Here is a 10,627-nt window from a genome sequence, read left to right as displayed (position 1 = left end):
ATGTCAGGAGGACATCTTCTGATCAGCTACTTGTATCTTTCCCAAGCTTCGTAGAAGGATTCACCCTCTTTCTGTCTGAAGGCTTAAACTTCCAACCTGAGCTTGCTCATCTTCTGAGGTGGAAAGAACTTGGCCAATAAAGTATTGACCAACTTCTCCCAAGAGTCTAGGCTTTCCTTAGGTTGAGAGTCCAACTATATCCTAACTCTGTCTCTAACAGTAAAAGGGAAACCATAAGCCTGTAGACCTCAAGATCCACTGCATTGGTCTTAACAGTATCACAAATTTGTAAGAATTCAGATAGGAATTGATGTGGATCTTCCAATGGAAGTCCATGAAATTTGTAATTCTGTTGCAGTAGAGAGACTAATTGAGGCTTTAGCTCAAAGTTGTTTGCTCTAATGGCAGGTATAGAGATGCTTCTTCCATAGAAGTCAGAAGTGGGTGCAATAAAGTCACCAAGAACTTTCCTTACATCTCCTCCATCATTCGAATTGGCTGCCGTGTTTGCACTTTCAGCTTTTTGTTCGAAAAGTTCTGTTAGGTTTTCTCTAGAGTGTTGTGCTTTAACTTGTTGTAAATGCCTCCTTAGAGTCCTCTCAGGTTCAGGGTCAGGGTCAGGATTAAAGACAGATTATTTATCTCTGTTCTTGCTCATAAACAAGAAAAAAAAAACCAAGAAAGAAAGAGAATGGGAGTTTCTATGTCAGAGTATAGAGAACTCCCAGTGAGATATGAAGAAGAAAGAAGAATGAAGGTAGAGGAATGAGAAGAAGAATTTGAATAGAGGGGATAGGAGAATTCAAAAATTAAGAATAAAAAGGAAAATTAGAAGTAAAATGTTTTTATTTTTATTTTATTTTATTATTGAATTCAAAAAACAAGAGAGAAATTAAAAGCTAATAAACTAAAAAGATTTGAAAATTAGAAAGTGATTTTCGAAAAAGAAGAAAGAGAAAGAGGTAAGAAGTTTTTGAAAATAGAAGAGAGAGGAATTAGTTAGGAAGTTTTGAAAAAAAAGGAAGGAGAAAGGGGAGTATTAAAGAGATACCAAACTTTTAAAATTAAAATAAGATAAAACAAGTAACTAATTAAGAAAGATTTGTAAATAAGATAAGATAGGATATTTGAAAAATATTTGATTTTAAAAATTTTGAAATTTAAAATTGGAAAGAAAAAGTTAACAAGATAAGATAAGAATTGAAAAGATTTGAAAAAGATTTGGTTCTGAAAATTTTTTATTTTGAACTTTGAAAAAGATTTGATTTTGAATTTTGAAATTGAAACAAGATAAGATAAATATTTGAAAATAAGTTGAAAAGATAAGATATGGTGAAGATTTGAAAAAGATTTGAAAAGATAAGATTCAAAATTTAAAATTTAAACTTTACTAATAAGAAAACATTAAACTTAAAATTTTTAAATCAAGATAAAAAAAGAAACAAGATTTTCGAAAATTTGAATAAAGATAGAAAAGATATTTTTTATTTTTTTTCAAATTAATGAAGAAAGAGAAAAACAACCAAAAGACACCAAACTTAAAATTTTTAGATCAAAGACACTAGTTTTTCAAAAATTAGAAAGAAAAATACCAAAAGACACCAAACTTAAAAATTTTAAGATCAAACAAAGAAAAGAAACAAGAACAACTTGCATACCAAGAAGAACACTAAAGAACAATTCAAAAATTTAAGGAAAATAAAGAACATACAAGGGACACCAAACTTAAGAACTGACACTAGACCCAAACAAAAGACACAATTTTTGAAAATTTTTGGAAAAAAAAACCTAGAAAGTTTAAAACTTTTAACAAGAACAAGAACAAAAGACTCAAACAAAAGACAAAGATTAATAAAGAAAAGATTTTTGAAAAATTTTTGAAAAGAAAACAAAAGACACAAACAAAAGAGAAACTAAACCTTAAAAAGTACCTAATCTAAGCAACAAGATAGTCCGGTAGTTTGTCAAACTCGAACAATCTCCAGCAACGGCACTAAAAACTTGGTGCACAAAATTGACTCCGCAATATTCACACAGATAAACCGACAAGTGCACTGGGTCGTCCAAGTAATACCTTATGTGAGTGAGGGTCGATCCCACGGAGATTGTTGGTTTGAACAAGCAATGGCTATCTTGTAGATCTTAGTTAGGTGGATAGAAAATATAATTGTTGTGGAAAAATGCATAAAAATAGAATAAATAAAATATTGCTGGATAGGTGTGAAATCAGTGATAAGAGAACGGTTGAGGCTTCGGAGATGCTTTCTCCTTTTGGATCAACTTTTCTCACTGTCTACTTCAACTTCTGATTATTCATTCCATGGCAGGATGTAAGTGATTAACGCCAGGTCAGTGGTCATTAATCTCCTCTGCTTCAGATCAAACGCCAGGTCAGTGGTCATCCAATCCGAACGGGGTGAAGCTCCAGCAGTCCATTCCCTTGGTGATCCTACTCAAAATGCCACAAACAAGGTCGGATCTTCCATATCAGAGAATGCTGCTTCATGATTCTAGCCTATACCACAAAGGCCCTAATCGCCCCGTACCTCGGCTAAACTGATGTCTCCAAGTCCCCAACGTAGTCGTGGATTAGCCGTCTAAGAGATGTCTAATCAAGCTTGTGGTTCAATACTATCCCGTCAAGGACTCGCAAGAACCCATGTAGAATAAGGATGACGATCAAGTTACACTCTCAATTCATTAGAATGAAGAACGAAGATACATCTTAGAATGAAATCAAGCATAGATTGAAATAGAAAAATGATATTATTAATCCATAAGAACCAGCAGAGCTCTTAACCTTAACCTAGGAGGTTTAGTTGCTCATACTGTACAGAGAAACAACGTAATTTGAAAATATGGGATAAGGTGTGTCGTCCTGAACAAGGGTGATCCTTGTTCTATATATACTAATCTAATAACTAAGAATTACGGAAATAAGATAAACTAGTCTTGCAGTGCGAAAATCCACTTTCTGGGCCCACTTGGTGAGTGTTTGGGGTGAGCTTGGGGTGAAGCCACAAGTTGGTACTCCCTCTGGGGCGTTGGACACCAGCTTTGGACTCCTTTTTGGGCGTTGGGCGCCAACTGCTCCCTTTTGGGCGTCTAACGCCAGGAATGGGGGTGGTAGCTGGCGTTAAACACCAATTTTGGGCCTCTATTTCCAGAGCAAAGTATAGATTGTTATACATTTATGGAAAACCCTAGATGTTAGCTTTTCATAGCCATTGAGAGCACGCTATTTAGACCTCTGTAGCTCTAGAAATGCTCCTTCGAGTGCATGTAGGTTAGAATCTGACAGCATCTGCAGTCCTTTCTCTGTCTCTGAATTAGACTTTTCCAAAGCTCCTCAATTTCAGCCAGAATTTACCTGAAATCATATAAAAACACACAAACTCAAAGTAGAATCTAAAAATGTGAATTTTGCACTAAAACCTATGAAAATATAATAAAACTTAAGCAAAACATAACTAAAACTATATGAAAATGATGCCAAAAAGCGTATAAAATATCCGCTCATCAACATCCATCCCATCCGGACTTGGTAAAAGCTCAAGTGTTTGTTGAATAGCAACTTCAAATATCGGGACTTGCTTTCGACGCATATAAATTGATTAAAGGGTTGGTGTGTGATAATTGATGTAGAATTCATCCACCCAACATAGGTTAACTTCACTCGGCTCCCGATTTAAGAATCTTTAATGCCGTCTTTCAATGTGGTGCACCACATATTGAAGTAAGTGTCTTGGAACAATTAAGAGGTGCTCACGGTGGTGCTTTCTATCAACTAAGATGGAGAATATCCGCTCACAGTAGCGGTTGGAAAATCTTGTGGAGTCGTTTGTGGGAACTTCCTTCTCTGCCTCATCAATGCAGTTAGTCTTTTTAACCGCTTAGAAGGTGGTGAATTAGCACTTAGCTTTGAAGCTTGCGCTTTAGTGAGCTCTTTTTGAGTTGCCCTTTTTGTAGGTGTCTTTTTAGAAGCCTTTTTCTTTCCTTTCTTGGTGGCCATCCTGAAAAGGAAGAAAAAGAAAAAATATTAAGCTCAGAGAGCTAGACACCGGAATTAAGAAAGTGCAAGTGAGAATTATTGCCGAAAAAGAGTAAAATGTCTTAAATACATGGTAGCCACAACATGTAAGTGAGATATCAACAAGAGCATAGAGGCATATCACTAGCACTAGATGCAAGAGTGAAGGAAGTATATAAGTATAAATGATGAAAATAATAATCTCAAGCATCAATATCAACAATGATGAACACAATAATAAGAAATTTGATCATGGAAAAATCATGGAAAATAAGACCAATGCACAAGGAATGCAAGTGTTATGAAAAAGAAGTATTAAGTTGAAAGAATAAGACCAAAAATGAACCAAAGTGTCATTGGTTCTTTTTCACAAACACTTGGTATGCATATTATAAACAACAGCAACTTGAGAAATCTAAGTGTGTAGTGTATCCAAAATAAAATGCCACTACCATAGCAACACCACACAATATAAACAAGTCACGAAATACCAAAATGATCCACCAAAATTGAACTTGGAATTCCAGCACCAATGTAAGAATAGAAGTCTAAGAGAAAAAACCAAGAATAAACTACAAATAACAAAACTAAAATGCAACTAAGAGAAATTATAGCATTCAAATGCAACAAATAAAAGGAAATTAGAGAGCAAGAGAGATTGAGAAGTGAAACCCTGAAAAAAAGGAGAAGAAGATGGAGGTAAGTGAAAGTGGAATAGGATAAGAAAAATGAGAAGAGGAGAAGTAAGAGAGGATGTGGGACCACTGGAGGTGGTGGTCGTGTCGGAGAAGGAGAGGGGATGTGATGAGAAGAAGGTAGAAGAAGAAAGAGAGGAAGGAAGAAATAATAAGAGAAGGAAAGAAACAGGGCAGCGCGCTCCTGTAAGTTGAATTTACAATGTGACGCGTGCGCATCGGCCATGCATACGCGTGGGAAGCAGGAAAAGAGAGTGACGCATATGCATCAGTCACGCGTATGCGTGGGGACTTATCGTGCCCTTCGCACAGTTCTCGCAGTCCCAGCACAACTCTCTATTTGGACCATGCGGTAGCACAACTCCAGCACAAAAAATTCATAATCCAAGTTTAACACGACGCGTACGCGTCGGTCACGTGTACGCGTGAGAGGGGGTTGTGCGCCTCGCATCATAGCAGCATGGTTTTAGCATTACCTGAGTTTGGGCGTCGACGTATACGTGTGGGTCACGCGTACGCATGACCAGAGCCCATTCCCAATGCACCCGTCCTGCATGGCCCCAGCACAGCTCACTGTGCAGGCCATGCGGTAGCATCATCCATGCACCATTCTCGCATGGTGAATTTTCAAGCGTCACACATACACGTGGGTCACGCATACACGTGGGTCATGCGTACGGGTGACCAGAGTCTTTCTTTTTTTTAAACAACAAAAGTAAAAGAAATTATAGCATAATCTTGACATCTATGCAAGCAAAATATTTCAAAAACACTTAGAGTCAAATGGCAACAACCAAAATTGCCATATGAACCAAACTAATAACATCAATGAAATTCTCATGAAACAACCATCATTCAAACACATCTAATCAAACTCGAAAAACTCATATCATATCAAATCAAATATATCTAATTAAAAAGATGAAAACAAAGTGAAAAAACTATAAACAAGGAAGATCATACCATGGTGGGGTGTCTCCCACCTAGCACCTTTTTTTTTAACGTCCTTAATTTGGACGGTCAATGGCTCAATTCTCTTCTTGGAGAGGATCCTTCAAGAGGAAGATCTCCAATTTTTTGTTGTTCTTGGCCTTCACATCATGGGACAATTTGAGCTGGTGGCCATTCACCTTGAAAATTGTAGGGCTTGAATGATGGCTCAAGTGGATGACACTATATGGTTCAACCCTTTCTACCACATAGGGACCGTCCCATCTTGACCTCAATTTATCCCGCATCAATCTCAATCTTGAATTATAGAGAAGCACTTGATCTCCAACCCTAAACTCTCTTCTTTTGATATTCCAATCATGCACCGCCTTCACCTTTTCCTTGTAGAGTCTTGAATTTTCATATGCCTCCAACCGTATGCACTTTAACTCTTCCAATTACAATTTTCTTTCAATTCTGGCATTCCCCAATCCCGAATTACACTCCTTGATGATACAATATGCCTTGTGCTCAACTTCTACCGGAAGGTGACATGCCTTTCCGTAGACTAGCCGGAACGGGCTCATGCCAATCGGTGTCTTGTAAGCCGTCTGGTAAGCCCATAGCTCATCTCCGAGCCTAAAGCTCCAATCCCACCAATGGAGTTTCACTATTTTCTCTAAAATCCTCTTGATTTCCCAGTTAGAAACCTCTGCTTGGCCATTGGTTTGGGGATGATAAGCTGTAGCTACCTTATGGATAATGCCATATCTCTTCATCAAAGTTGCTATCCTCTTGTTGCAAAAGTGTGAGCCTTGACCGCTCACGATTGCTCGTGACGATCCAAAACAGCAAATAAGATGATTTCTTATAAAAGAGGCAACAATGTTAGCATCATCGGTGCGGGTTGGAATTGCTTTCACCCATTTAGAGACATAATCCATTGCTAACAAGATGTAGAGAAAACCATTGGAGTTTGAAAACGGATCCATAAAGTCAATATCCCAAACATAAAAAATTTCACAGAACAACATAAGTTGTTGGGGGAATTTCATCCCTCTTGGATATATTTTCAAATCTTTGGCATTAGTGGCAACTATTACAAAAGGATGTTGCATCTTTGAATAGGCTAGGCCACCAAAATTCACAGTCTAATACTTTTCTTTCCATCCTTTGAGGACCAAAGTGCCCACCACTTTTGGAAGAGTGGCACGCCTTTAAGATAGACCGAAATTCCGTTTGAGGCACATACCTCCTAATTACTTGGTCGGCACCACATGTCCACAAGTAAGGATCATCCCATATGTAATACTTGGACTCACTTTTAAGCTTGTCCCTTTGGTGCTTAGAAAAGTGTGGAGGAAAGGTATGGCCTGCCAAGTAATTGGCAATAGATGCAAACCAAGGAGTGATTTCTGAGATTGCTTGCAAGGTATCTAAGGAAAAAGCATCATTGATAGGGGTGGAATCATATGTCAACTGTTCAAAGCGGCTCAAGTGGTCCGTCACTAAATTCTGTGATCCACACCTATCCTTGATTTCTAAGTCAAATTCTTACAAGGGTAACATCCACCAGATCAATCTTGGTTTAGACTCTTTCTTTGCTAACAAATATTTCAAGGATGCATGATCCAAGTATACTACCACCTTAGAACTAAGTAAATAAGCCTGGAATTTATCCAAAGCAAAGACAATTGCCAATAATTCTTTTTCAGTGGTAGTATAATTGAATTGGGCACCATCTAGAGTCCTAGAGGCATACGCTATAACATAAGGGTCCTTACCATCACGCTCTGCAAGCACGGCCCCCACTGCATATTGTATGCGTCGCACATTATTCCAAACGGGCTACTCCAGTTTGGCCCAATCACTATGGGAGCTTTGGTCAAGGCTTCCTTCAATGTATCAACTATCAAATGCTTCCATGCACACCTCATTGAAATCAAACTCTATGTCCTTTTGAAGCAAGCGAGAAAGAGGTAAAGTCACCTTACTAAAGTCTTTTATGAACCACCGGTAAAAATATGCGTGACCAAGAAAATCACGGACTTCCCTCACAGAAGAGGGGTAAGGTAAGCCAGAAACAACTTCAACTTTTGCAGAATCCACAGAGATACCATCATTAGAAACGATGTGGCCTAGTACAATACCTTGTTTAACCATTGATAAACCACTATTTTATGGTTTATCTTGTGCTCAATTGAGTGGTTTTTATCTACTCTTTACCCACTTATTCATACTATTTGCATGGTTTTGCATTTGCCTTCCTAATTATGTGCTTTGATTGAAAACATGCTTCTTTGATCTTATATTTGCTTATTATTAATCCTCTCTTATTATCATTAGATGCCTTGATATGTGTGTTAAGTGATTTCAGATATTATAGGGCAGGAATGACTTGGAGGATGGAAAGGAAGCATGCAAAAGTGGAAGGAATACAAGAAGATGAAGAAGTTGCTAAGCTGTCCAGCCTGACCTCTTCGCACTCAAACGGCTATAACTTTAGCTACAGAGGTCCAAACGACGCGGTTCCAGTTGCGTTGGAAAGCTAACGTCCGGGGCTTCGATTTGATATATAATATGTTATAGTTCCCCTGACGCTAGGCGACGCGACCGCGTGATCTATGCGGCCGCGTCGCAGTGACGGAAATCCAGCGTGGCAAAATTCGAAACCAGCAAATTCTGGACTGTTTTTGACCCAGTTTGCGGCCCAGAAAATACAGATTATAGGCTATAAAGTAGGGGATTGCATCCATTCATAGGAAGGCTCTCATTTTTACAATTTTAGGAGTAGATGTAGTTTTTAGAGAGAGAGGTTCTCTCCTCTCTCTTAGGATTAGGATTTAGGATTTCTCTTAGTTTTAGGAGTAGCTCTCAATCCCAGGTTCTTTATTTTTATTTATTTTTATTTAATTTATGAACTCTTCCGTGTTACATATAATTTTCTTAATTAATGTTATTTGAGGTATTTCAGACTTATGATTGCTCTCTTTAATTTATTAATGCTCTGTGTGTATCCAAATTATTTTCATTCAAGTAGACATTTTTCCCTTTTGGCTTTGGTTGAGTCATTGGAGACACTTGAGTTATCAAACTCATTGTGGATTGAAAATTGGATTTCTTCATTTCATTAATTCAAGTTCCAATAACTCTAGTCTTTCCCAAAGAAAGACTAGGACCTGAGGAATAAAAATTAATTCATTCACTTAACTTACCTTCATAGTTAGAGGTTAACAAAGTGGGAGAAAAATCCAATTCTCATCACAATTGATAAGGATAACCAGGATAGGACTTTCAGTTTCTATACCTTGCCAAGAGATTTTATTGTTATTATTTTATTTTACTTGTCATATAACATATTCCCACCTTACTTCCAAAACCCCAATTTACAAACTCATAACCAATAATAAGAACATACCTCCCTGCAATTCCTTGAGAAGATGACCCGAGGTTTGAATACTCGGTTATCAATTTCAAAGGGGTTTGTTACTTGTGACAACCAAAACGTTTGTATGAAAGGACTTTTGAAGGTTTAGAAACTATACTTGCAACGAGGATTTATCCGCAAATTTCTAGACCACGCAAAAGTTCTCTCATCAAAATGGCGCCGTTGCCGGGAATTGCAAACGTGTGCCTTATTATTGGTTATTGTAAATATTTTATTTTTGCTTGTTTATTTGTTTTTATTTTTATTTTTGCTTTTTCTTAAGTTAAGAGGTTATTGGTTCTTATTTTAAAAATTTTTTTTATTTTATCTTATCTTATTTCAAAAATCAAATTTCAAAAATTTAAATTTAAAAAAAAAATTTTAATTCAAAAAAAAATTTCAAATTTCAAAATTTCAAAAATTTAAATTTCAAAATTTAATTTTAAAATTTAAAATTTAAATAACCTTTTAATTTAAATTTATTTTTATTTTTGTTTTTAATTTTTTATTTGCTACTATGAACTCTCACCCCTTTGGCTATGAGTCTGGTTACAATAATGTTGCAGGAAGAAGAAATTACAATGAGAACAGGCATCAAGGTTGGAACAATCAAAGATGGGAGGAGCCACAAGGATTTAATCAACCCTCATGGCAACAACCACCTCCAATGGACTATCAACAACCACCATCATATGCCTATGAACCTCCTCAACACAACTTGGGACCGCCATACTCACAAGCCTCTTTCCACCATTCACCTCCATATGACCCTAACCCACATCCACCATACCAACCACCTTATGAACCAAATGAACCATACATAGATCCACCCAAACCTCCATGGAGAGAGCACTTACTGATCTAAACTCTACTATACGAGCTCTCGCCGCCCAAATCAGACCACCAAATACCTTTAACAATCAACCCTCAAGCTCTAGTGCACTTCCTTTTCAATCACAGAATGATCTCCCCATCCCACCACCACCTCAATATCTGCCATCTCCATATCCATCAATCCAAGAGCACTATGATCCTACCTATGATAACCGAGTGCATCAAGAGACAAAGGATCGTTTTAACAAAACAGTGGATCGATTTCAGGCAACCACTCAACAACTGGAGCAAGCATTAATTCAATGGGCTTCTAGACGCTTAAATACACAAGAATCAACCACAGCCCCATGTGGACAGTCTAGTGAAGAGCGTAGCATGAAGGAGATACCAGAAACCCCGGTGGACAAGACAGAGAATGAATTCGTACTAGAACAAGTAGAAGAAGCTGTCATTGTTCAAGAAGAAGAGTTGGTTGAAGACTTAGGAGATGCAGAACCTCCATGGGAAAGTCAAGACATAGAGCCTCCTTCCAAGACGGTTGAAATTGATGCTGAGGAGGGTGTACAACCTCCAAAGCATATCATAGTTGAAGATTTGGAAGAGGTTGATGAAGAGATGGAGATTCAAGAAGAGGAAGCACAACCTCCCATGCCCTTGGAAAGCAATGAAGAGAAGATTAAATTGGAAAAGAGCTGCCAAGAAGAAGAGGTT

At 37.5% G+C, this 10,627-nt stretch overlaps 1 non-coding gene across 1 annotated transcript; it reads left to right on the top strand.

Annotated features, from left to right (window-relative positions):
* On the top strand, nt 1-104 carry LOC112739951 (small nucleolar RNA R71). The gene has a single exon (XR_003170884.1). It is a non-coding gene; the product is annotated as a small nucleolar RNA R71 (small nucleolar RNA).
* Nucleotides 105-10,627: the final 10,523 nt, after the last annotated feature.

Source organism: Arachis hypogaea, chromosome 13 (assembly GCF_003086295.3).
Source record: "Arachis hypogaea cultivar Tifrunner chromosome 13, arahy.Tifrunner.gnm2.J5K5, whole genome shotgun sequence".
Lineage (NCBI taxonomy): Eukaryota > Viridiplantae > Streptophyta > Magnoliopsida > Fabales > Fabaceae > Arachis > Arachis hypogaea.
This window is presented reverse-complemented; position numbering and strand designations above follow the sequence as displayed.